Source organism: Neomonachus schauinslandi, chromosome 5 (assembly GCF_002201575.2).
Source record: "Neomonachus schauinslandi chromosome 5, ASM220157v2, whole genome shotgun sequence".
Taxonomy (NCBI): Eukaryota; Metazoa; Chordata; class Mammalia; order Carnivora; family Phocidae; genus Neomonachus; species Neomonachus schauinslandi.
Window position 1 is genome coordinate 124,131,778 of NC_058407.1, and position 23,248 is coordinate 124,155,025.

At 45.0% G+C, this 23,248-nt stretch overlaps 1 protein-coding gene across 2 annotated transcripts in view; it reads left to right on the top strand.

Moving 5' to 3' along the window:
- The window catches only part of FAM107B (family with sequence similarity 107 member B), a 221,504-nt gene that overhangs the window by 129,609 nt on the left and 68,647 nt on the right, over positions 1 to 23,248 (top strand). Inside the window, exon 1 of one of the 2 annotated variants that reach the window (XM_021696671.1) lies at positions 14,763 to 14,952. The exons of the other annotated variant lie outside the window; for it this stretch is intronic. The gene's annotated coding sequence lies outside the window, so the exon portion shown is untranslated. Of the gene's footprint in view, positions 1 to 14,762; positions 14,953 to 23,248 lie in introns of those variants that run through there. 2 annotated transcript variants of the gene reach the window in all.

The following is a 23,248-nucleotide window of genomic DNA, read 5'->3' on the forward strand; positions in this document are numbered from 1 at the left end:
GCAGAGGGAGAAGCAGACTTCCCGCAGAGCGGGGAGCCTGATGCGGGACTCGATCCCAGGACTCCAGGATCATGACCTGAGCCGAAGGCAGACGTTTAACCATCTGAGCCACCCAGGCACCCCAAGCTCATCTTAATTACAGCTGCAGTGACTTTATTTCCAAATAAGGTCACATTCTGAGGTACAGGGGATGAGGATTTCGACATTCTATTGGGGGGACGTAATTCAACTCATAATACCATTCAACCCAACAATCCCATCCTTAGGTATTTTTTTAAACATTTATTTATTTATTTTAGAGAGCGTGCATGAGCAAGCAGGGGAGAGGGGAAGAGGGAGAGAGAGAATCCTGAAGCTGACTCCCCGCTGAGCATGGAGCCCAATGTGGGGCCCGATCCCGGGACCCTGAGACCATGACCTGAGCTGAAATCAAGAGTCAGCCACTTAACTGACTGCGCCACCCAGGCGCCCCTCCATCCTTAGGTATTTACCCAAGGTAAATGAAAACAATGTCCTCACAAAGATCTGTATGAGATGTTTATAGCAGCTTTATTTATGGTCATCCAAAATAGGAACCAACCCAAACATTCATCAACCATGAATGAGTAAATGTGGTACATCCATACGGTAGAATTCCACTTGGCAATAAAAGGGCCAAACTCCTGATACATCCAAGAGCATGGGTGGATCTCAAAGCTTGATGTTAAGTGAAAGAAGCTGCACAGAAAAGACTGGAAACTACCATTTACTCAACAATCTGGAAAAGGCAGAACTATGAGGCAAAAAGCAGATGAACCAGGGGCGCCTGTGTGGCTCAGTCAGTTAAGCGGCTGCCTTTGGCTCAGGTCATGATCCCAGGGTCCTGGGATCGAGCCCCGCATCGGGCTCCCGGCTCCGCGGGAAGCCTGCTTCTCCCTCTCCCACTCACCCTGCTTGTGTTCCTGCTCTCGCTATCTCCGTCTCTGTCAAATAAATAAATAAAATCTTAAAAAAAAAGCAGGGGAACCAGACATGGGAAAAGCATACTGATCCCAAAGTCACAAGAGGGGACTTTTTCAGACGATGAAAATATTCTCCATCATAATTGTGGTGGTGGTTATATAACCGCATACATTTGTCAAAAGAGTAATTTTTACTGTGTGTAAATTATACCTCCATAAAACACTTTCACAGTCTCGGGTACTGCATTTGCAAATCAAAAGTACTTAAAAAAATAGGACCCAAGATTCTTTGAGACCTCACTGTAGGTGATCTGTATATAAACTTCTCTAATTCGAGGAATTAAGGTTTCTAACAAAGATTGTTACACATATTAGGATTAATTGACGTTAGCAAACATCAGTATCGCTTCCTGTGGATGGAGATCAAGAAAGGAAATCTCTAGAGAGCCAGGGTCTGTCCTTTGGGGGAATGGCCCTCAGATCACTACAGGGAGAAGCCCGTAAGACAATTAGATAATCAGAAAGCTATCATGGTGAGAAGCAGCGAGGCCTCCAACCCCACCTCCTGTGTGTACCTTGGGCTCTTTCCTTGGCATTTACCTGAATGTTCCCCACTTAGTTCTCCTGACAGCGCTTCTCGGGACATGGCTGTGCTCTGCCCGCCCTAACAGGACAACCTTCTCTTGGTTTTCATCTGATTTGCTCTGAGCTTATCGTTCTGTTTTTGTCTGCACTCAGATATGGATAAATGACTTTCGTGTTTCCTACCAATCGTGAAATTATGGTATGTTAAGCTTCACATGATAGAATGTATAATTTTATGTTAAATCATATTTGATGTATACCAGATTTTTTTTTAAGACTGTGTCTCCTGCAGAGCATGACCCCTTTCTGAACAAGACCGGGGCTCTTTCTCACTTTGTGTTTCAAGGTTAAGAGTCCTGTGTCTTCCCCAGAGGTCAAAACCAGAGAGGGCCTTACCTTCAGGTGCAAACCCCCCTCCCTTTACAGATACGCTTCTCTTAATACACAACAACTGCTTAAAAGGAACATAACAAGGGGTGCCTAGGTGGTGGAGCCGGCTAAACATCCGACTCTTGGTTTCGGCTCAGGTCATGATCTCGGGGTGGTGAGGTTGAGCCTCAGTTCAGGCTCCATGCTCAGCAGGGAGTCTGCTTAGGACTCTCTCTCCCTCTGCCCCTCCCCCACCCATCTCTCGCACGTGCTCTCTCTCTCTCTCAAATAAATAAAGAAATCTTAAAAAAAAAAAAAAAAGGAACATAACAAGAATCACACACATGCCTCAACAGGAAGGTTTGTTTCCTGAGGCTTTCATTCATGGTGAAAACCAGGGATTGACCTTCAAAAAAAAATCTTAAAATATCCCGTGTCTTTCTCCCTGCCAATTTCCTTTTCCTCCCCGCCTCTCCATTTCCTCTTCTTCCCTCCCGCCCCACTCCTGTCCTAGTTAGCTCTTTCCTCTTCTTGCTCCCTTTTCTCCATCCTTTCCTCTCCCCTCACTTCTCTTCCTCCTCCTGCTCCCTCCCATCTGCCCACCTGACCATCTTCTGTCTACTTGATATTTTGTATTTTCCCTGCTCTCTTTGCAGTGAGACTGTGACGAGGGACCCAAGTGTATTTTTCATTAATGCTGTTCTTATTTAATAAGGTTTGGTGTTCTCCGATAAGCCTAGCAGAAAAACTCTACAAACTTGCCCACAGTATACTCACTGGGGGCTTCCACTTTTTTATGCCAGGCAGATGTAGGCAAGGAACAATACCCTATACTGGGTCTTGGTGTGGTTCCAGCTCATGCATATTCATATTTCCTACCTCATTAGTAGTCCCCTGGGCTTACTCTGTGTCATCAGGAGAGCCCTGAGAATTGTGGAAATCTCAATTAAGACAATGCTCCTTGTCTTTTCATTGGCCTTGATATTTTTTGAAACACAAGTTTCCAATTGCTCCATAGAACTGCTAATCAGATTTCTTTTCTATATATAAAAGTAAGTCTTAAGAACAGTTATTCCAGCAAATGTGCACTGTGCCCTAAGTTCAGCTTTATCAAAATTCCCAATAAAGACACTCAGTTCTGCATTCCACAAGCAGATTAAAATCATTTAAAAAAAATAATGTCTCTAAGGACCTTTGCATAACACAGCAGGGAAATACCTAACATCTTTTAGAAAGATTTAAAATAATGACTATAAAAATGTTTGGGAGGGAGGCGCCTGGGTGGCTCAGTCAGTCAAGTGTCTGACTCTTGATTTTGGCTAAGGTCATGATCTCAGAGTCGTGAGATCGAGTGCCCTGTTGGGCTCCATGCTCAGCACAGAGTCTGCTTAAGATTTTCTCCATCTCCCTCTGCCCCTCCCCCCTGCAGCTCCCCTTGCACTCATTCTCTCTCTAAAAAAACAAAAATTGAAAAAAATAGAAAAATCAAAATATTTGAAGAAATAAGCTGTAAAGCTAAGGTTTTTTTGTGATTATGTCATATAATTGGGAAGTGATATAATAATACTTTAGGTCATTTTATCATAGTGATTTTTAATATAATTCAACAAATATCTATAGCTCCTGTTATGGAGCTAAGCCCCGAGGGAATGAAAATGGCGTCTGCCCTCAAGATTTACAAGGGAATCAGGGAAAAAAGATATGCACAAAAAATCGTAATGTACAACAGATAACAAGTTTGTTATCTTCTTGAGTGTAGATGTTGTGCCTTTCATTTAACTTACACTCCTCTCAAATCTAGCTCAGTCCTTTACACACAGAGATACTTAATAAATGTGTTAGAAAAACTAAGTTTTCTAAAAAGGAAATAATACAAGCAATTAATGCAGATTACAAACGTTAGGGAAGGTCTCACGGAAGTAGGACTTGAGCTGAAACTTAATATATGGGTAAAATGTAGATCTGTTCAAAGGGAGAGGCAGAGCATTCCTGCCGGAGGAAAGAGCATGAATGAGATTCAGAGGTGGGAGCAAGTGTGCTGAGCAGGTGTGAGGGAAATCGGCTGGAGCAGAGTGTTCCCTCAGGGTTTAATGTTTAGAAAGCCAATAAACATAATCACTAATCCTCTCAATACAGGATCGTTCCCATCAGCTTAGGAAGAGCATACCAAGAATTACACACAGGCCTCAATAGGCCATTCATTTCTTCCACTTTAAAACCAAAACCAAACAGAACCTTTCTTGGCTCTATATTACCCTGTCTAAAAAAAGTTGCCTGGACCAGCCGCCTCTAAGTCCTCTCCCTGAATCTCTCTTGAAGTCACCCCAGTAAGGTTCCCATGCCCACAGCTCCACCAAAGATACCTGGGTGGGTAAATCCACCCGTCAGGTCCCAGCCCCCAGCTCTATGGACCTGGACCCTCCAGCAGTGTTTGAGACAGGTGCCTGCTCTCTCCTCCTTGAACCACTGGCCTCGCCTGTCCGCCAGGACCATACTGTCCTGGTGTTCACTTATTCCTTGGCCATTCCCTCTCAGTCTCTTGTGCTAGTGTCCACCCATCTCCCTGACCCTGAAATGTGGGGGTGGCCCAGGGCCCGGACCTCAGTCATTTCCTAGGTGATATATGCAGGTTGGTGTTCAGTATCATATGCCCACTGATGACATTTAAATTTATAGATCTGGCCTGGCGCTTCCCTCATAGCTATAAAGTCCTATCCAACTACTTGTTGGTATCTTTGGATCACTAAGGGCATATCCCAAACTGAACTCCTGATACTCTCTCCCAAAGTGGTTCCTCTCAATAGCTTCCCCTTCTTAGAGAAAGGGAATTCCATCATTCCATGGCCTCAGGCCAAAAACTTGGGCATCACCCTTGACTGCCTACCCCCCACACCCCTTCCACATCTAATCCATTAGCAAATCCTGTTGACTCTACCTTCAAAATATTCATCATGTGGCCACTTCTCATCACTGGTTCAAAGCACCACCTTCTCTCTTCTGGATTAATACAAACGCCTTCTTTAGAAATATTTATTTATTTATTTATTTATTTATTTATTTATTTATTTATTTGAGAGAGAGAGCGCGAGAGCACAAGCGGCGCGTGTGGGGGGAGGGGCAGAGGGAGAGGACCCCCAAGCGGACTCCCTGCTGATCGCAGAGCCAGACGCAGGGCTCCATCTCAGGACCCATGAGATCACCACCTGAGCCGAAACCGAGAGCCGGACGCCTGACTGAACCACCCAGGCGCCCCCAAAGCCTTCTAAGCACTCTTCTACCTTTGCTCTCCGGCATCGTGTTTTCAACCCAGCAGCCTGGCGATCCCTTTAAAATGTGCATCAGACCAGGTCTCTCTTCTGCTCCCAATCTCCCAGTGGCTTCCCAGCTTATTCAGAGAAAAAGCCAGTCTCTTCCTGCGCTGGCCTATGGGGCCTTATATCGTCTGTCCCTCCCGCCCTCCCACCTCCCCTTACCTCTCTGACCTCATCATCTCTCATCCCTCCTTGCTCAGGCTCTCCAGCCACACTGGTCTCCCACTGTGCCTGGACTTTGCTGAGTGCGCCAGCTGCAAGACCTCTGCACCTACTATTCTAGTAGCCCAGAGAGCTTGTCCTCCAGATGCCTGCACAAGGGACTCCCTCATGTCCTTCAGGTGTTTGCTTAGATGTCAGCGTCTCAGAAACCTTCCCTTGCTATCCTGTTTAACATTACACATGCCCACCACTGCTTTCTATCCCCTTCTCAGCTTTATTATGTGTTTCTATAGCATAGCAATAATGACCGCTCTCTGCATACTATTTGCTTTTCTATCTTTCTTTTTTCTTCCTTCTTTTCTTCCTCCTTTCTACCTTTCCTGTTTGATTCCCTCTTCTAGAATATACAGCCCATAATGGCAGCGATTTTTTATGTTTTGTTCACTATTGTATTCTCAGGGAGTACAACAGTACCTGGAACAAAGAACGTGCTTGAGAAATACTGGTTAAATAAATGAATTAATCTGCCCTTTACTAATGAGAAAATGGAGTCTTAGAGAAGTGAATAATTTGGCCAAAGTCACTACGCTTGTAAACCGGGGGTGTAAGATGCATAATAACATCTGTTGGACTATGGACCTAGCCACTGTAATATCTGGCTCTCTGTAGGCATAGCAAGGATCTTTATCTTATACAAGCCATGGCACTCTTCTCCAAAGCATTTTGTATCATCTTATTTGAATTTCTCTATGACAATGAAAAATTTGATTTTTTCCCATTGTTGAGAGTTACAATTTGCTCAAAAGTAAATAAGGACTACAAAAGAAAATATTAATTCCAAATCCACATGATGATAGATTACTAAAAGTTTTACTTTTTGATTCAGTTCTATTTGGATAAGATAGGAAAAAAAATCAGGAATTAAATTAATCATCCAAAGCAGTACAATAGATCAAAAAAAAAACTTCACAAAAGAAGAAAAATCATGAGTAATGTTGCAGTGAATGTGGAATACATATATCTCTTCAAGGTACTGATTTCATTTCCTTTGCATATATATCCAGAAGAGGGATTGCTGGATCATATAGTATTTCTATTTTTAGGAAATACATTTCTCAAAGAAAGAAGTAACTGAATTTTATTTTTATTTTTTTTGAGATTTTATTTAGTTATTTGACAGAGAGAGAGATAGTGAGAGCAGGAACACAAGCAGGGGGAGTGGGAGAGGGAGAAGCAGACTCCCCGCTGAGGAGGGAGCCCGATGTGGGGCTCGATCCCAGGACCCCAGGATCACAACATGAGCCGAAGACAGGCACTTAACCATCTGAGCCACCTAGGCACCCCTATGAGAAAATTCTAATTGCTGATCCAATTCATTGCAAGTTTATGGGACTCTCCAGGTTTCCTATTTAATCCTCAGTTGGTTGTATTTTTGTAGGAAGGTTTCCATTTCATCCAAATGTTCAAATAAAGTGGCTCATAGTGTTTCTGAATTCACTTTTTAGCCTTTGATTACCGATAGTTTTGTGTCCATTTTCATTCCTAGTGTATTTTTTACTTGTTTTCTGTCTTTCTCTGTCTCTCATCATTTTGGACAGAGATTTGTCAATTGAATTGGTCTTTTAAAGAGAAAGATAGTTTCTTATAGTTTTACAATTCCTTCCATCTTTCTTTCTTTCTTTCTTTCTTTCTTTCTTTCTTTCTTTCGTCCTTTTAACTAGTAGTTTATGCTCTGATGAGGATGATAACAGATGGTATAGAGCAGTTGCTGTAGAGAGGAATGACCTGGGGAAAGCAAGTGCGTGTCAAAGTACTGTTTCCTGCCATGTGCCTCAGCTGTTGACTTGCAAAAGGGTGGTCATTAGGGCAAAGCTGGAACCAGGACAGGGCAGGTTGTCCTGAGCAATGAGGGTGGCTGGCTGAGAGGTGAACGGGCAGAATTACAAAACACTTCCAGAAATTGCCTTCAGTTGCCTGAGAAGGACTCTGTCCTGTTATTCATTCTTCCTCTCTTTTTCCTTATAAAGTTTAACTCTTTATCAACATTATCGAGCCAAAGCTAACATTGTTAGAATTTTAGTTCATGTTAAATTATGGTGGGACAACTAAAGGAATGTTATCATTCAAAGAGCGTTTTTTCAAGCCCAGTAATCCTTAGCATTTCTAATGTGTGGGTGATACAATTCTCTAAGCAGAGTTAATAAGCAAACTTTCTCTGGCAAGATTTAACATTAGTTGCAGTTTGGACTTTAGTTGTAAGCTCAGAATGGATGGAGCAGTCCTCCTCTCTAGCCAAGCCTGGATGGCAACAGAAATACTATTAATGCTATAATTTCCATATAGAAGAAACATGCACCTCCGTATATATGTATATAAAAGTGCCATAATTTTTTCTCAAGTTTTTATTTAAATTCTAGTTAGTTAATGTTTAGTGTAATATGAGTTTCAGGTGTAACATTTAGTGATTTGACACTTACATGTAATACGTAGTGCTCATCACATTAAGTGCACTCCTTAATCCCCACCAGCTACTCAACCCATCCCCCTGCCCACCTGCCCTCTGGTAACCATCAGTTTACAGTAGATATAGATAGATATAGATATGGATAGAGATTGCTATAAAATCACTAACCCTTTTTAAAAAAATATTTTATTTATTTATTTATTTATTTATTTATTTATTTATTTGAGAGAGAGAGAGAGAGAGAGCAAGAGCAGGGGGAGAGGCAGAGGGAGAGAGAAAGGGAGAAGCAGACTATCCACTAAGCAGGAGCCCAACATGGGGCTCAATCCCAGGACCCTGAGATCCTGACCCTAGCTGAAGGCAGACGCTTAACTGACTGAGCCACCCAGGCGCCCCTAAAATCACTAACCCTTAAATCCGGAGGAGACAGCCTGCCGTGAGTTGAATATCTTGCCCAAAATCACAAAGCTAGCTGGTAGCAGAGCCATGATTGAAATCTCTTCTGTCCTAGCCTAGTCTTTATTCCATTGCTCTATGAACTTCTGTTACTGCATTGCTTAAAAGGTAGATGAGAATATTAAGTGGCATTCAACTAGTTATTACCAATGCAAGAGTTTTAAGGAATACTTTCTGTTAACAGAAATGTATGTGTCTGGAATGCATATCAGAAAGAAGAAAAAAAGTTGGAATGAAATGTAGAATGTTGTCAGTGAACTGGTTGGTTTTACACGTTAGTTATTTGAATTAGGAAACATATAGGAATGACCTTTATTGTGCTCAAATGTGAGATGATGGTTTGTTTACTCATTAATATCTACTATTAAGATACCTTAGTATTTTTGATAGGATGAGGGCTTAAAGGTTTTTCTCCCTCTCTTTGCTTTTTAGAGATTTTTGTTTTAATATACAGGAAGACCCTCAGGAAATCCTCTTTTCTGGTGCTGGGTTCATGTGAAGAAAAAGACATAAAACTCATATCTTCACATCATTCAGGAGTTCTTTATGTGGCTAACAGCTGTTTCTCTTGATTCTTAGGTGATATTTAGCTAGATTTTAATCACTATTTTACAGAGTCCCTTTGATTTTAAAATTATCAGTAACAAAAAGCAAGTGTTCTATAAAAACTAAATTAAGCATTTTAAGCACATTTATTATACATTTTGAAATTAGAACTCTTAAACTTTAAACTCCCTAGAAATGGCAGAGGGTTCAGTGATGTTATGAATTATAGCTCTGTTGTAGAGTTTGCAAAATGCTTTGTAGCAGATTAACTACTAAAGGGGAGAAAACTCATTTTTATTATTGGTGCTATTAGTGTATTTAATGAAGTGGCTCTGCTCTTTTGCTCACAAATGCTCATGCAAAGAGGCTATTTTAATATAAGTGCTCATGATGTTGCTTATAGCATGTTCTTTTTGATTTGGGTTTATCGTCTGATCCTTTCTAGATACTACTCATTTTATTTTATTATTATTATTTTAAATTTTATTTATTTATTTGTCAGAGAGAGGGAGAGCACAAGCAGGGGGAGTGGGAGAGGGAGAAGCAGGCTCCCCGCTGAGCAAGGAGCCCGATGTGGGGCTCAGTGTGGGGCTCCATCCCAGGACCCTGGCGATCATGACCTGAGCCGAAGGCAGATGCTTAACCGACTGAGCCACACAGGCGTCCCGATACTACTAATTTTAAAAGGTACCTACATCTAGGTATGCTGTGAAGAGATTTTGCAGAGGTCAAATCAGTTGACCTTAAGATAGGGAGGTGATCTGGGTCAGGCCTGGCCTAATCACCCTAGCACTGTAAAGGAGTCTAGAGGCAGAGATGGAGGAAGATAGAGGAGGAGGGAGACAGAGATAGGAAGAATGAGAAGGGTTTGATGCGCCTTTGCTGACTTGATAATGGAAAGAGCCACGTGGGAAGGCATGTGGGCAGCCTTTAGAATCTGAGAGAGGCTCCTAGTTGACAGCCAACAGGGAAACCTTAACCTTAGAGACTGGACAAACTGGACAAACAAGGAACTGCATTCTGCCAAGGGGACCTTTGTGCTCCAGATGTGATGAGCCATGGGCTCTGCCAAGTTCCTGATTTTGGCTTTGGGGGACCTTGAGCAGAGAACCCAGCTAGGCCATGCCTCCGTAAAGCAAAGATGAGCTGATATATTGGTATTGTCTGAAGTTGCTAAGTCTGTAGTAATTGGTTATGCGGCAATAGATCATACACTGATTTGGAATTTGGTCAAGCTTAGCTTCTTTAGAGAGCTAAAGCCGTTTTCCCTTCCAGTCTCATTCTTAGCTGAAAGCAAAAATGAATAAGCAGAAATCATGTCTTTGCTTTGCCAGTACCAGTTTATGGAATCTGTTGTTTTGAGCTTTATATTCCATTGCAGGTGGCTTTTCGCTTGTTTATAAATCAGAATGATTTCCCTTGAGACTATTGTTCTCAGCTGTCACAGTTACCCTTCACTGTGTAGTTCCTCAGCTCTGATTTGGGGCGGGGTGGGGGGGGGTGGAGATTATTTGCAGGGATGACCACCACGACTCCTCCTATCCTAGGATCCGGGTACTCAGTTCCCTTTGTAATGTGACCCCTGCTTTTACTATCAAGGGGTGGAAGCTGTTTTGCCTGAAGCTCGGGTTGGGGCTGGCTCTGTGCTATTTTTGAATGATCTAGTGTCTCAGAATGACCTGGAGGCTAGACCTCCTGGGGCCTTACAGCTTTCCTCTTCCACCCTCTTGGATATCGCTGCCCCGTGAGGAAGTCCCAGCAATTTTGCTGAGAGGCTATGTGGAGGGCATCTGAGGCACACAAGCAGACAGCTCCAGTCAATATCTGGACTTTGAGGCTGCCCAGGACAAGCTGGTCTCTGGCAGGCCTCCCATCTGACGGCAAACACATGATAGAGCCTAGCTAAGACCAAATGGAGCTAATCCCAGCTGGTTGGGGTCCACATTGCCAGCCCGTAGCATTGTGAGCAAATCATTCGTTCTTATCTTAAGCTACTAAGTTTTGAGGTATTTTTTCCTATAGTAATAGTTAACTGATACAGATAGTAAAGAATATGACTTTAAAAATACTATTTTAAAATTAAAATCTTATTTCTTTTTTAAAGATTTATTTATTTATTCCAGAGAGAGAGAGAGGCAGAGGGAGAAGGAGATTCCCTGCTGAGCAGGGTGCCTGACAAGGGCTCTGTCTCCCAACAGGGAGCTCACGACCTGAGCTGAAATCAAGAGTTGGATGCTTAACCGACTGAGCCACCCAGGCGCCCCTAAAATTTTATTTCTTTTTGAATGGATTGTCTGTTCAAACGTCTGTGTACACAGCACAAAATTTAAGATACAAAAGGGTATCCACATAAAAATGAATCTCCTGCCCCCTGGGCACTGTGAAACCTTTCTCACCTCTTTGGAGCCCTTCAGGATAACAGGGCATAAAGTAACAATTCAAGATTGTGCATAGAGAAAAGAGACCAAAGAAGGAGATAAAGACAACATATCTTATTCCAAATTGATTTGCTTTGCTCTACTTTATGTCCCCAAATGTACATCTCTGCTTTCTTCAGTTTTCCTTAGGAGTAACTTTAAAAGGCCTCCAGATGTCAGAGCAACAATGAGGTTAAAGTTGAGTGTAGGGTGATCTTGTGGGTGAGTGTTATAGGATAGGAAATTATCAACTATGTTTTCCAGTAATGTCAGGTTAGGGACTCTATCACCAATAGACTCAGTGACTCAAAACCTTTCAGAGGAATATTTTCTTTGTATTGTATTTGGAGAAAGCAAGTGAGGAAAGGCCCTCCATGCCACCTGATAATCCATGTCAGCCCAGGAGAAATCCAAGCAGGGTACAGTAGGTGCCTAGGCCGCTGACCTTTCCTGGAGTCCTGTCCACATCCAGAATGTGGAATCTACAGGACATCAGCTTCGGGCTGAGAGTTTGGTGTTACCTGACCTAACCCTGGGAAGTCTGCTCATGCCCTGAAAATCTAAACGCATTCATTCTACAAACATCTACCATGCGCCTACTATATTCCAGGCACTGTTAGTACATGGTATGGGTACAAACATAAATATCACTCTAGTCCATAACCTTAAAGTTCTTCTGGGCTCTACCCACAGAAACTCCAGGAGCCCCAAACCAAACTGGATACTTGATCCTACCTGGATCAAAATTCCCCTAAGATTCCAAGAATGTGAAATATTCAGCCCCAAATAGTGGACTCAGTAAATGGGTGTGGGTGTCTTTTCTTTTAAGAAGGCTTTGACTCAAGAAGTTCAAAGAAAAGATTGATCTCTTCTTACTGGTTTTGTTTAAATTATGTTTCCTGATACAAGGGCAGGGTAATGACAATGAAACTGTGGACATGTATATCCCAGACTATGGGCAGGGTAATGACAATGAAACTGTGAACATGTATATCCCAGACTATGGGAAGAGATACATATTTCCATTCTTCTCAGAGGGCAGGGGAAATACTATGTGGTCACTTATCACATCCAGACACTCTGCTCACTGTCCTGGCATCACAGAAGTTTGCCCCAGGTTGCTTTAAGGGGACATTACAGGCTCACTGGTGGGTTAGTGCTTTTCCAAGGTTAGAATCTAGAATTTAATGCATGCTTCTTATATTAGTTTGCTCAGGCTGCCATAACAGTGGCTTAAACAACAGACATTTATCTTCTTACAGTTCTGGAGGCTGGAAGTCCAAGATTAAGATGCTGGCAGGGTTGGTTTCTGGTGAGGCCTCTTCCTGGCTTGCACATGGCTGCTTTTTGGCTATGTCCTCACATGACCTCTTCTCTGGGTGCCTTAGAGAGAGAGAGAGAGAGAAATCTCTGGTGTCTCTTCCTCTTCTTATAAGGTCACCAGTCTTACCAGATTAGGTCCCCACCTTTATGACTTCATTTAACCTTAATTACTTCCCCAAAGGCCCTATCTCCAAATACAGTCACACTGAGGGTTAGGGGTTCAACATATGAACTTGGTGGAGGGGGGGACACAATTCAGTTCCCAACACTTTTTATATGCCAGCTACTATGTTAAGCAGGAGGTGTATATCATTACATAATGACATATGTATCAAGTGTAAACTCTGTTCAAGGAGGACATATATTTACAATACAGAGCAATAATTACCAGGCTGTGCTAGGCATGAGAGGGGCAGAAAAGGTCCATCCAGTTTGAACAAGTCAGGGAAGGCTTCTCAGAGGAATGGGTGTCAGAGAGGAGAGGAACCCTTGTGGGGGCAGAGTGGGGTGAAGGTATGCTAGGCAGAGGGGAGGCATGTGGAAGAGTATAACAGGCGACAGATTCTTTCCTCCAGTCTTTGTATTCACAGAGCAGGGCCATTTAGCAAATATAGCACTCTGGCTGAGTGAGGCTGTGGGCGTCTGGGGGATGAAGAACATACGGAAGAGGTCAAGGTGATATCAAAAAGTAGACTGCCCCCACAGGATACTGTAGCAACGAGCTTGGACTTGATTATGTAGTAGGAATTGGGCACTTGTTCGAGGGTTTTAATTTGAGCAGATTTGCACTTGGAAAGTTCCCTGAGAAGTAGTTTGGAGGAAAAGAGTGTGTGATTGGAAGCTGGGGAGAGTTGGGAGACCACAGTGTGATGGCAGACACAAAAGGCCCACTGTAGCAGTGTTGGTGGAATGGGGAGATGGGTATCTAGGCCTCCTGTAGGATTTCTAGGATTTGGGATTGGCTTCCATGTGGGGAACGAAGGTAAAAATCTCGGCTGAATCCCAGGTTCTGCTCTGGGAATGGGCAGACCCTCAGTTAATTACAGAAACAACAACAATGCAAGGACAGGGAGAGAAGAAAGATGTGTAGGAAACACTATGGATAAAGTTCACACAGGTTAATTTCTTGGGCTGGGAAGGAGCTTCCGGTGGCAAGTGATTCCTCCCCTCAATGGGCTTCAGGAACCTAGGGATGGTCAGGCCCTTAAAGAGTTGTGGCTTTAGAGTATCTTTGGAGTAAATAATTTGCTTACCAAAAATCATAATTGATATGACTGTTCCCTGTGATCATAACCCAAGCTGTTTTAGTCAGAAAAACTTCTCAATAAATAAAGCCTTATTCATCTCTTGCCAAGAAAATTAAAAAACTTTTGATCTAAAATCCACCAACCAGCTGGCCTCGTTTGCTACTCTGAATTAGATATTTCTCATTTTGTTCGATGTCGTGATTCAGGTACACGGTAATCTGAGTTTTAGGGTTGGGCAAGAAGCAATTTGCGGTAAGAGAGCTGTAAAAAACGAAAATAAGAGGGGGAAAAGGAGGTTAAAAACCTTTCCTCCTCGCGCACAAATTAAATCTCCAATTACTCTTTGATGAATGGGGACAGGGAAGGAATATGAGTAAATTTCCAGGTCATTGGGTTTCAAGCCCTGGTTTGACAGTAAATTTATACAATTCCAACAAATCTGTTTCCTTTTCCTCCCTGATTCCTTTTGAGTTTTCTTCTGTGACGTATTTGCAGGATTTCAATGGGGAGAGTCTCGCTAAGCCTCACAAGCATGGAGTGGAGATGGGGGCCAGACACCCACCAGCGAGTACGTGAGAGAGACAGAGACAGATGGGGAGAGGGAGGGAGAGAAAGATCTTTAATCGTGGGCCTCGTGATCCTTCCTGCCACCTTGGAGTCCCCATTTCTGTCTCTCATCGGGTGACACTTAGTATTTTTCTTCCAACCTTCCCTCTCTTCTTTCCAAGTTTCTGAAGCCAACCAAACTCGAACAACAGAAGGAAAACCTCCCGGAACCGAATCCTCCGACTTTCTCCGAGCTCCTGCCTGGCCTGGCGCACTCCCCTCGGGGCCGCGGCGCTCCGGACCGCGGAGCCCGCAGCCAGCGCGGCGGGGCGGGGCCTGGGCGGAGCCTGGGCGGGGCTTCCGCGGTCGCACCCCGCCCCCAGCCCTGCCCCGCCGCTTAATTCGGATGCGCGGGGCCGCGGGGTGTGAAAGAGCCGCCCTGCGCTGGACGGGCCTCCGCTACCGTCAGAGCCGCCGCCCGCGCCGCCTCGGGGCCGCCCTGAGCAGCCCGGCCGCTGGGCGCCGCCGCGGCCGCCCGGAGCGAACGCCGGGGAGGGAGCCGCGCGCCTTTGTGAGCGCGCCGAGGTAGGTTCGCCTCCCGCACTTACTTTGCACACAAAGACTGGGAGCTCGGGGTAGGCGGGTATCCGCTGGGGAGACTGCGCGGCCGCCCGCCCAGCCCCGACCCCCGGCCCGAGGGACCCCAGGGCGGAAAGGGCCGCCGGCTTTCCCTCCCCGCGGCCGGCCGTCAGCGCGGCGCGGGCGGTGGGGCGGGGGTCCCTGCGTGCGCGGGAGGAGGACGCGCAGGGCGGTGGGCGTGCGGGGAGCCCCGGCCACCCCGCGCCGTGCCCGGGGAGGGCCTGGGGTGCAGGGCCGGGGCGTGGCAGGGCCCGGCGCCGTGGCCCCCGGCCCGAGGGGCGCTGGGGAGGCGGGGGGCGCTGCGAGGAAGGGGAGCCCAGGCGGCCGCTCCGCTCGGCTTATTGTTGCTTCCTCGGCCCTGAAAATGGAGAGACCCTGCCTGGAGCTGGTGCGCTGCCCACCCGGAGCGCCGCGCGCGGCCAGATGCCGAGCCCTAGGCGCCCGGTTCGCCCCTCGCTGCGCGGGCGCGCTCGGGGTGGTCGGAGCGGGCTCCGGGGTCAGAGCGAGCCTGTGCCTGGGCAGACAAAGGAGGGGCCTCGGGGGGTTTTCCCCACTGGTTTAAAGGTGACTGTCGCACTGTTTCCAAACAGTCTGCAAGTAACTTTTCCATTTTTGACTCTTTTACGTTCCCACTCTTCCAGTAAACCCAGCATGTTGGGTGGCGTCTGCAACCCGAGAAGTCCTAAAAATTGGGTTCCCATAATTTCTCTCCAAGCATCTTCGGGTCCCTTGGGGATGGCACGGCTATGTATGGCCAAGTTTTGACATGCTGCGTAGGGGATGGTAACAGCCCCCTCTGAAATGTGGAGAGAAATGCTGTTAAGAGGGTAAATTGCAGATCTTTAATCTCTGCAGCAAGGTACCATACCCTTCCTTCCTCAAAAAAACAGAAAACAAAAAACTTCAGTCAACGATAGTAGAGCTACGTTATTTGAGTAGAATGAGTATGGTATTAAAGGGAAATACAGAAAAACGGGATGAGGCTTGTTAAACTTTACATTCTTTAACTTGAGGATTTCTTGCTAACAGGTATGTTAGTTTTTTCCTCTTACCACGTCCCCCTGGCCATTACTTTGGAGATACTAGCTGTCCAAGTTGATTTAAGTTGAAATAGTACCAGAGGTGCCTGTCTGGAGATTTCTTAGTGGTAGGAGTTTCAAGTTTTAAAACTTAAGTATAGAATGATGTATGTTTATTATAAAATTGAAAAAATACAGAAGAGAAGGTCACTTATGCCTACCACCCAAACACACCCTCAGGGTGAAGGCATCTTAGCTTGATTTATGGCTTGGCAGCCGCGGTATGATTGTTTGAGAGAGAATGTGTGTGTGTGTGTGAATAAATGGAGTTACTGGTTCTTAATCTTAACCAGTCACATCAGACTAAAATATATCGAATAACCATAGGCTGCCATAGTGGTTTGCCACTTTAACACAGGATTAATACCAACAAGTTGTCTGAAATGTATTTTCTTACGGCCTTAAAATAACTACCTGTACAGAAGGCGGAAGGGAAGAAATAGGAAAAACAAGGTACTTTCCACTTAATTTGGAAGAATAAACCAACAGAAAAGTTTTAGGGATTGTGTTCTTTAGATTTCAGGAATAGTTTTGGATTGACTTTTTTTTAATAAAAAAAATTTCAGCTTATAAAATATTTAAAAAGCAAAATTCTGCGATTGATGAGAAGTATGTGATGGAAAGACACTCTTTTTTTGTAGAACAAAGAATGACAGAGGTTTTATAGCCAGATACACGTTTACTTCTGAAAGTAAAAAAAGGATTTCCCCTTGAGTAGTGAGTGGTTTGGAGTATGTGTGTTCTGTAAAAAAAAGAAAGCCAAAAAACAACACATTGTTCAAATGTAGATTTGTCACTGCTTTTGTTATTACATACACTTATTTTCCACTTGTAAAATTTTCAGACGTTTCATTTCTCCAATTTCCACTTGTAAAAGTTTTGGACATCTTCATTACTCCATGCAAAGTAAAAAGAGGTCTTGGAGGCAACTGTGTAGAGGTAGATTGATCCTGAGGATGATGCAATCGATACTTTTCTAAGTCAGAAGAATTTACAAGAAGGAAGTTGTGGCTTTGTACTATCAGGTGCAGTCTTTGTTCCTGTGCCTAACTTGGGGCTCCTTAATCTGCATACAGGCTTACTGGGAGCTTTTGCCCCTGTAAGTAAGTAGTGACTTGTAAGTCCCGACTGTGAAGTATATGGTGCCAAGTATGTCATCTGCTGTAATGATTAGCGTTCCTTCAGAATTAAGGGGACCTTATTTATCAGAATTTTTAGATACTGTTTTTCAACCCTCCTGTGGCCTTGGACACCATAAGCACTGTAAGCAATGTAAGCCCAGCTGGAATAGAGGTCAGAGTTGAGTAGCTTTGCCTTTTTTCTATGATGTTGCTTCGAGGGGAGGAGAGAAAAGTTTGGGGTTGGTCCCGTGTCGTGGACTTGCTATGGCTGTTTGTGGCGGCCAGCGTCTTGCCCACCTCCCCCCCCCCGCCGTGGACTGCAGAATCCATTCTTGGGCTGTTTAAAAGGAGACTTGGTTTGTGTTTTCAAGAAGTGCTATGAGAAATCCTGTTCCTGAACTGTGGTAGGGTGGATGCTCTTAACTCATTCCTTTCTTTGTTTTCTTAATTGTTTAAAATGTCACAAGATAGAGGGAGAAGATTTATACTGATTTTCTTTGGGAGTGGTTGAGGGGTGGAAGACTTTTCTCTGAAAAGAGGGACCCTAGTAGATTAGTAATGTGGCTTTAGTGCTATTAGTGAGGTCTTGTCTGCACCTTCTCCTCTCCAGGATTCTGTGCACAGAATGTGTTTTAAAATGGGTCAGGAGGTGCGCCTGGGTGGCTCAGTTGGTTAAGCGTCTGCCTTTGGCTCAGGTCATTTTCCCGGGGTCCTGGGATCGGCCTTGGGCTCCCTGCTCAGCGGGGAGTCTGCTTCTCCCTCTACCCCCCTCCCCCCCCACCTGCTTGTGCCTTCTCTCTCTCTCTCTCTCAAATAAATAAATAAAATATTTCAAAAACTTAAAAAAAAAAGTTGTTTAATGACTGATGTTAAGAGCTGTGAATTAAGGTTAACTGAAAGAATGATGGAAATCACAGCTAAAGCTGACGGGTCAGGTTTCTGACTAAAAGGTGAAGGCTGGGGAGAGGCTCGGGAGGGAAATGCACGTCACTTGCTCAGGGCTGATCAGTTAAGAGCCTGGTGGTGGTAGGGGTGTGGCTGAACACAGGAAGAGGACTGTTCATTTTTGTCTAGAGTGTGGCTGAGGGGTTGGGGCACTTTCCAGCGTGGAATCCAGGAGAGACAGGGAAACTATGGTATTGTTTTCATGTTCTTGCTGGAGGTAAACCTCAAGGCCAGGGGCCCTTGGAAGCCGGTTGTGGTGGGGACACGGGGTCCTGAGCTGTTCCGAAGGCTTCCCAGGAGCTGAGGGCTAGTGTCATGCAGGGGAGGGGGGTAACTGACTACAACTATGCCCAGCAGAAGGTCTGTTGCAAATGAGAAGATAAGACGGGGTTTGTGGGGAACTTGTGGAAAGACTTCCCTCATGTTTTTCAAACTCCGGTGAACTGTAGGAAGGAGAACGGAGGGGAGAGGTTCAGAAAAAGGAAGGAACGTTGCCTTAACACCAGGTGGACGCTTTAGCCCTTCGGCCGAGGATTTCACTGGAGGGGAAGCAGTGGGCCCTGAGTGTTGTAGAGCTGTACCCCCAGTCCGTGCTGTGTGGTGCTGTGTGCAGGGGAAAGTGGGAGGGAGGCATGGTTTGGTGACGGTAATGTTCCCCCCACACAGCCAAGTCATGGGGTTCTGCGGTGTGAAGAAAACGCCCATTAAAAAAAAAGAACCCCCCCACCCCCACCCTTTAGAGGCCTTGAAACATCAAGGGCCTCTAGGCTGTCCACAGTGCTTTTCCTGCTTATGTTACTGAATCATAAATTCAGTCATTAGACCCAGAAGTCTTAAATGGGGGGATGCCCAGCCTGTGCAACTTTCTGGGTTGAGTCATGTGTTGTGAAGTCTCCTCCAAAAACAGGATTGAGAAAATGCAGGTTACAGACCAGCTATCTGCTTCCTGGCTGGTTGTAGGTAGATGTGGTTTGGAGGGTTCTTGATTATCCTTGTTGTTGTCAATGCCGACTTGTGTTGCCCTGGAGCGTCTATGCGGTACTGCCCTGCTCAGTCCCAGCCTTGGGTTAGAGAGCGCGATTGGGGAATGGGTTGCCTTTCTTAATGTGGTGCAGGGGAAGCCAGACACCTGTGAATCAGAATCCAGGCCCCAGCTTTGTGACCTGCAGCGAGTCGCAGAACCCCTGGGAGCTCCAGTATTCTCATGTGGGAGACAAACTTAGTAAGACCTACCTCCCCAGCACGGCAAGAGCAAATGCAAGGTCACGAAGGCCCAAACATACAGTTCCCGAGACATGGGCATTAGGCTGTTGTACCGTTGCCCACAGTCTTTACTCCAATTTCTAGTAACTCCGCAGCAGTGGTGCCAAGATGCTGACGAAGGACACGTAGGGAAGGGTGAGGGACTTCTCCCCTTCTCTCTTCCCCTGGCTCCTCAGGGTGCCATCATAGCTCAGGAGTCTTGTAAAGATAACCTGGCTTTGATATGAGAAATGACATGTTCTGTTATATCCTTGGACACAAGGTTTGTCATAATAAAGTGTATAGGAGAGACGGCTGTAACTCTCATGTAAACTTTTCTGTCATTATTAACATTTAAAACTCAGCACACTCCATGAGAGTTAAGGTTAAAACTCACATTTTATCTGGGCCTGTTGCATGCTAAGGAGCTTACGAAACTATACAGTCGTATTATAAACTCCTGCAGTATGAATAATCAGAAGTTGTTTATGAGTGTCTAATGTGGATGACTTCAGATTTCCATGTCCTGGAGGAAGTTGTGGATATGTATATGTAGAAAGACTTTCTTCATAATATTCTTTTCCCTTGTAACTTAATGGCATTTAAAATAGCTAAAGCTGTGGTCAGAGTTCTTATTTTTCTTGCTGTTTTTAATGGATGCACAGAGTAATACAGTGTAGTGTTGGGGGGGGAGAGACCTAGATTTTAAAAATTTTAAGAATCTTAAATGCAGGCTCCCCATTAATTAGTATGATTTTTTGAGCAGGTCATTTATGTCCGGTTTTCTACTTCCTCATCTGTAAACTGGACGTAATCACCCTTGCTGACCTCTTAGAGCTGTCTTGAGGGTGAGGTGAAGCTTGCACGCTTTGTAGCTGGTGGAGTGGCCCCCTGATAAGTTGTCATCCAAGGGACTTCCCTGTGGTTCTGTGGCACCCGGGCCATCCCTTTAGGACGGGGTGGATCTTTGAAGGCAGAGGAGACAGAGAACAGACAGTTAGGGAAGATCAGCTGCAGCATCCTTTAGGTTTCTGCCGAAGTGAGAACATGTTACTCTGTGCTCGTGGAAAGGAGGCATCTTGAAGTACTAAAGTGTCACACTTAGAGTTCACCCGGGTTAGCCCGTCGACCTAGGAGGGCTTCCATATTCTTTTTTTTTTTTTTTTTAAGATTTTATTTATTTATTTGACAGAGAGAGAGAGACAGCGAGAGAGGGAACACAAGCAGGGGGATTGGGAGAGGGAGAAGCAGGCTTCCGGCTGAGCAGGGAGCCCGATGCGGGGCTTGATCCCAGGACCCTGGGATCATGACCCGAGCCGAAGGCAGACGCTTAACGACTGAGCCACCCAGGCACCCCGGGCTTCCATATTGTTATCTGTGAAATATAATAACAGTAACATAATAATATTATTTTTATTATTACCACCTTACAGTTCTCGAGGACTTCCTACCTGGCAGGCATTGTGCTAAGTGCTTTATGAGATTTCTTCATCCAGCAAGTATTTAACGAATTTTCCTCTATGCCAGGCTCTGTGCCAGACTCAGGGGTCCATGGCTGGGGCAGTGGGCAGGACTGACGAAATCCCTGCCTGCGTGGAGTTTTCATTCTAGCGGGAAGACAGTGTGTGATTCCAGGGAGCGTCAGTGCTATAAAGAAACCAATCAGGGAAAGGGGCTGGAGTCTAGCAGGTGAGGAAGTGGTGTTTTTCATAGGGCAAGGCCCATCTGGGGAGGATAATTTGAGATCTCAAGGAAGGAAGCGATGAGCCTCGCCCCCATCGGGCTGTGTAAGGGCAGGTGCAAATAACAGCCCAGAAGCAAGAGGAGCTTGCTCTTGGGGAAGGGCAAGAAGGCCCTGGTGGATGGAGCCAGTTGTGGGGGGTGGGGTGGGGAGGAATATGAGGTGGGGTCCGGAATGGGCATTGGATCATGTGGGGCCTGAAGGCCATGGTCTGGTCAGTTGTGGGAGGGCTCTGAACAGGGGATGGTAGAGCTTGGCCTTCTGTTCTCTACATACCTCTTTGGCCTGGAGTGCAGTGGTAACTGCAGAGGGTCCAGAATGGAAGTCCAGAGACTCCAGAGTGGGAGGCTTTTGTGAGTCCCCAGGGATGTTGTGATGACTGGGATGGGACTGGTGAGAAGTGGTTGGGTACCTGATGCAGTTTGAAGATGGAGCCATCGGGACTCACTAATGGATTGGAGCTAATATTCGAGAGGGAGAGGAGTCATGAGGGACATCCACACTTTTAGCCTCAGCAGCTGCATGAAGGGTAGCGCCATTTATTGATATGGGAAACCAGGAGGGGCCAGGGGAGGGTGATGTAACGCTCACAGCAGCCTCTGAGAGTAATACTGTTACGATTCCCCTTTCACAGATATGGAAACTGACACTTAGAGAAGTGAAGAGTTTGCCCTGAAGCGCATGAAGCTGGGTCAGGATTGGGATCCAAGTCTGATCCTCGCCCAAGCTCGAATTCTCTCCCATTTCTGCTGTACTCTATAAAATACCTGAATTCGCTATTATCACGGAGTGGTATGAAAATGCCTGTGTGAACACTCTGGAAACACATCTCTTTTATATGTCAGTGTGGCTTTATTGAGGTATAATTCCATTCCCACAATTCACCCATTGGCAGCGTGTGGTTCTATAGTCTTTAGTAGATTTATGCAGTCGAACAACCATCACCCCAGTCCTGTTGGAGATTTTGCAGTTGGTTCCTGTTCCTATCCCCATTCTTAGGCAACCACTCATCTTCTGTCTCTAGAATTTCGCTTTTTCTAGAAATTCCACCCTCAGAGAATCATACAAGATGTGGCCTTTTGTGTCCGGCTGCGTTCGTTTTAACAGAACGCGTTTATAGTTCATCCACTGTCGTGCCATGCATCCGCTTTTGAGGAATGTGTTTTTCCTTTTGTCAGGAAGAGGTGCTCTGTGCTGATGAGAATGATTTCCATGAGATGGCTCAGTAGTATTGCCTGGCATTTACTGAGCATTTACTATTATGCGGGGCGTGGCAGTGTTCATTGTCTTCTCTGATCTTCCAAGGGACTCTTTGAGGCAGGTAGCATTATTAGTGTTGGATAAATGAGACACTAAAGCACAGAGAGATTAAAAAGCTTGCCCAAGGTTATGAAAGCCGGGATCACGCTCGGGCCTTCTCCCTCAGAACCGTGTCTGTGTTCCCTGTGTCGATAACGCGTTTGGCTTCTTAACTTCAGAAGAGGTTTGGGAGTAATGCACTTGCCAGGTAAATCCAAAATTACAGTTTTCAGGAGAATATTCGTACTGCGTTTTTATCTTTGGCATTACCCTATGGAAATTATAGCGTCTTAAAGTGATTCATTTGTGAAGTAGCTTTCTTTTAGGCATCACATAAAGATGGCGCCAAATTAAAATCACATAATTATGTCATGAGGCAGAGCTTGTGTATTTGAGTAGTTTTAATTATTATGTTTACCAGAAATGCCATTTTTGTACAAACTATCCCCAGGCTATTGCCTTATTAATGGATGGAATTTAATTAGGCATGATGCATTTTTCAATGTTTATATAATTATACATTAATACATTTTTCCCTCTTTGTAACAATTCTGTATTCAAGCAGTATTTTTTCCTATTCACATATAATCCATATTGGGAGATTTCATATTCCCTATTGAAGAGGAATTCTTTGCGTATCCCCAATATTCTGAAAACTTTCAAAACATTTTAAACACCTCCTCTGTGTTCTTCTGTTTACCTTTTTTTTTTATTTTTATTTTTTTTAAAGATTTTATTTATTTATTTGACAGAGAGAGACACAGCGAGAGAGGGAACACAAGCAGGGGGAGTGGGAGAGGGAGAAGCAGGCTCCC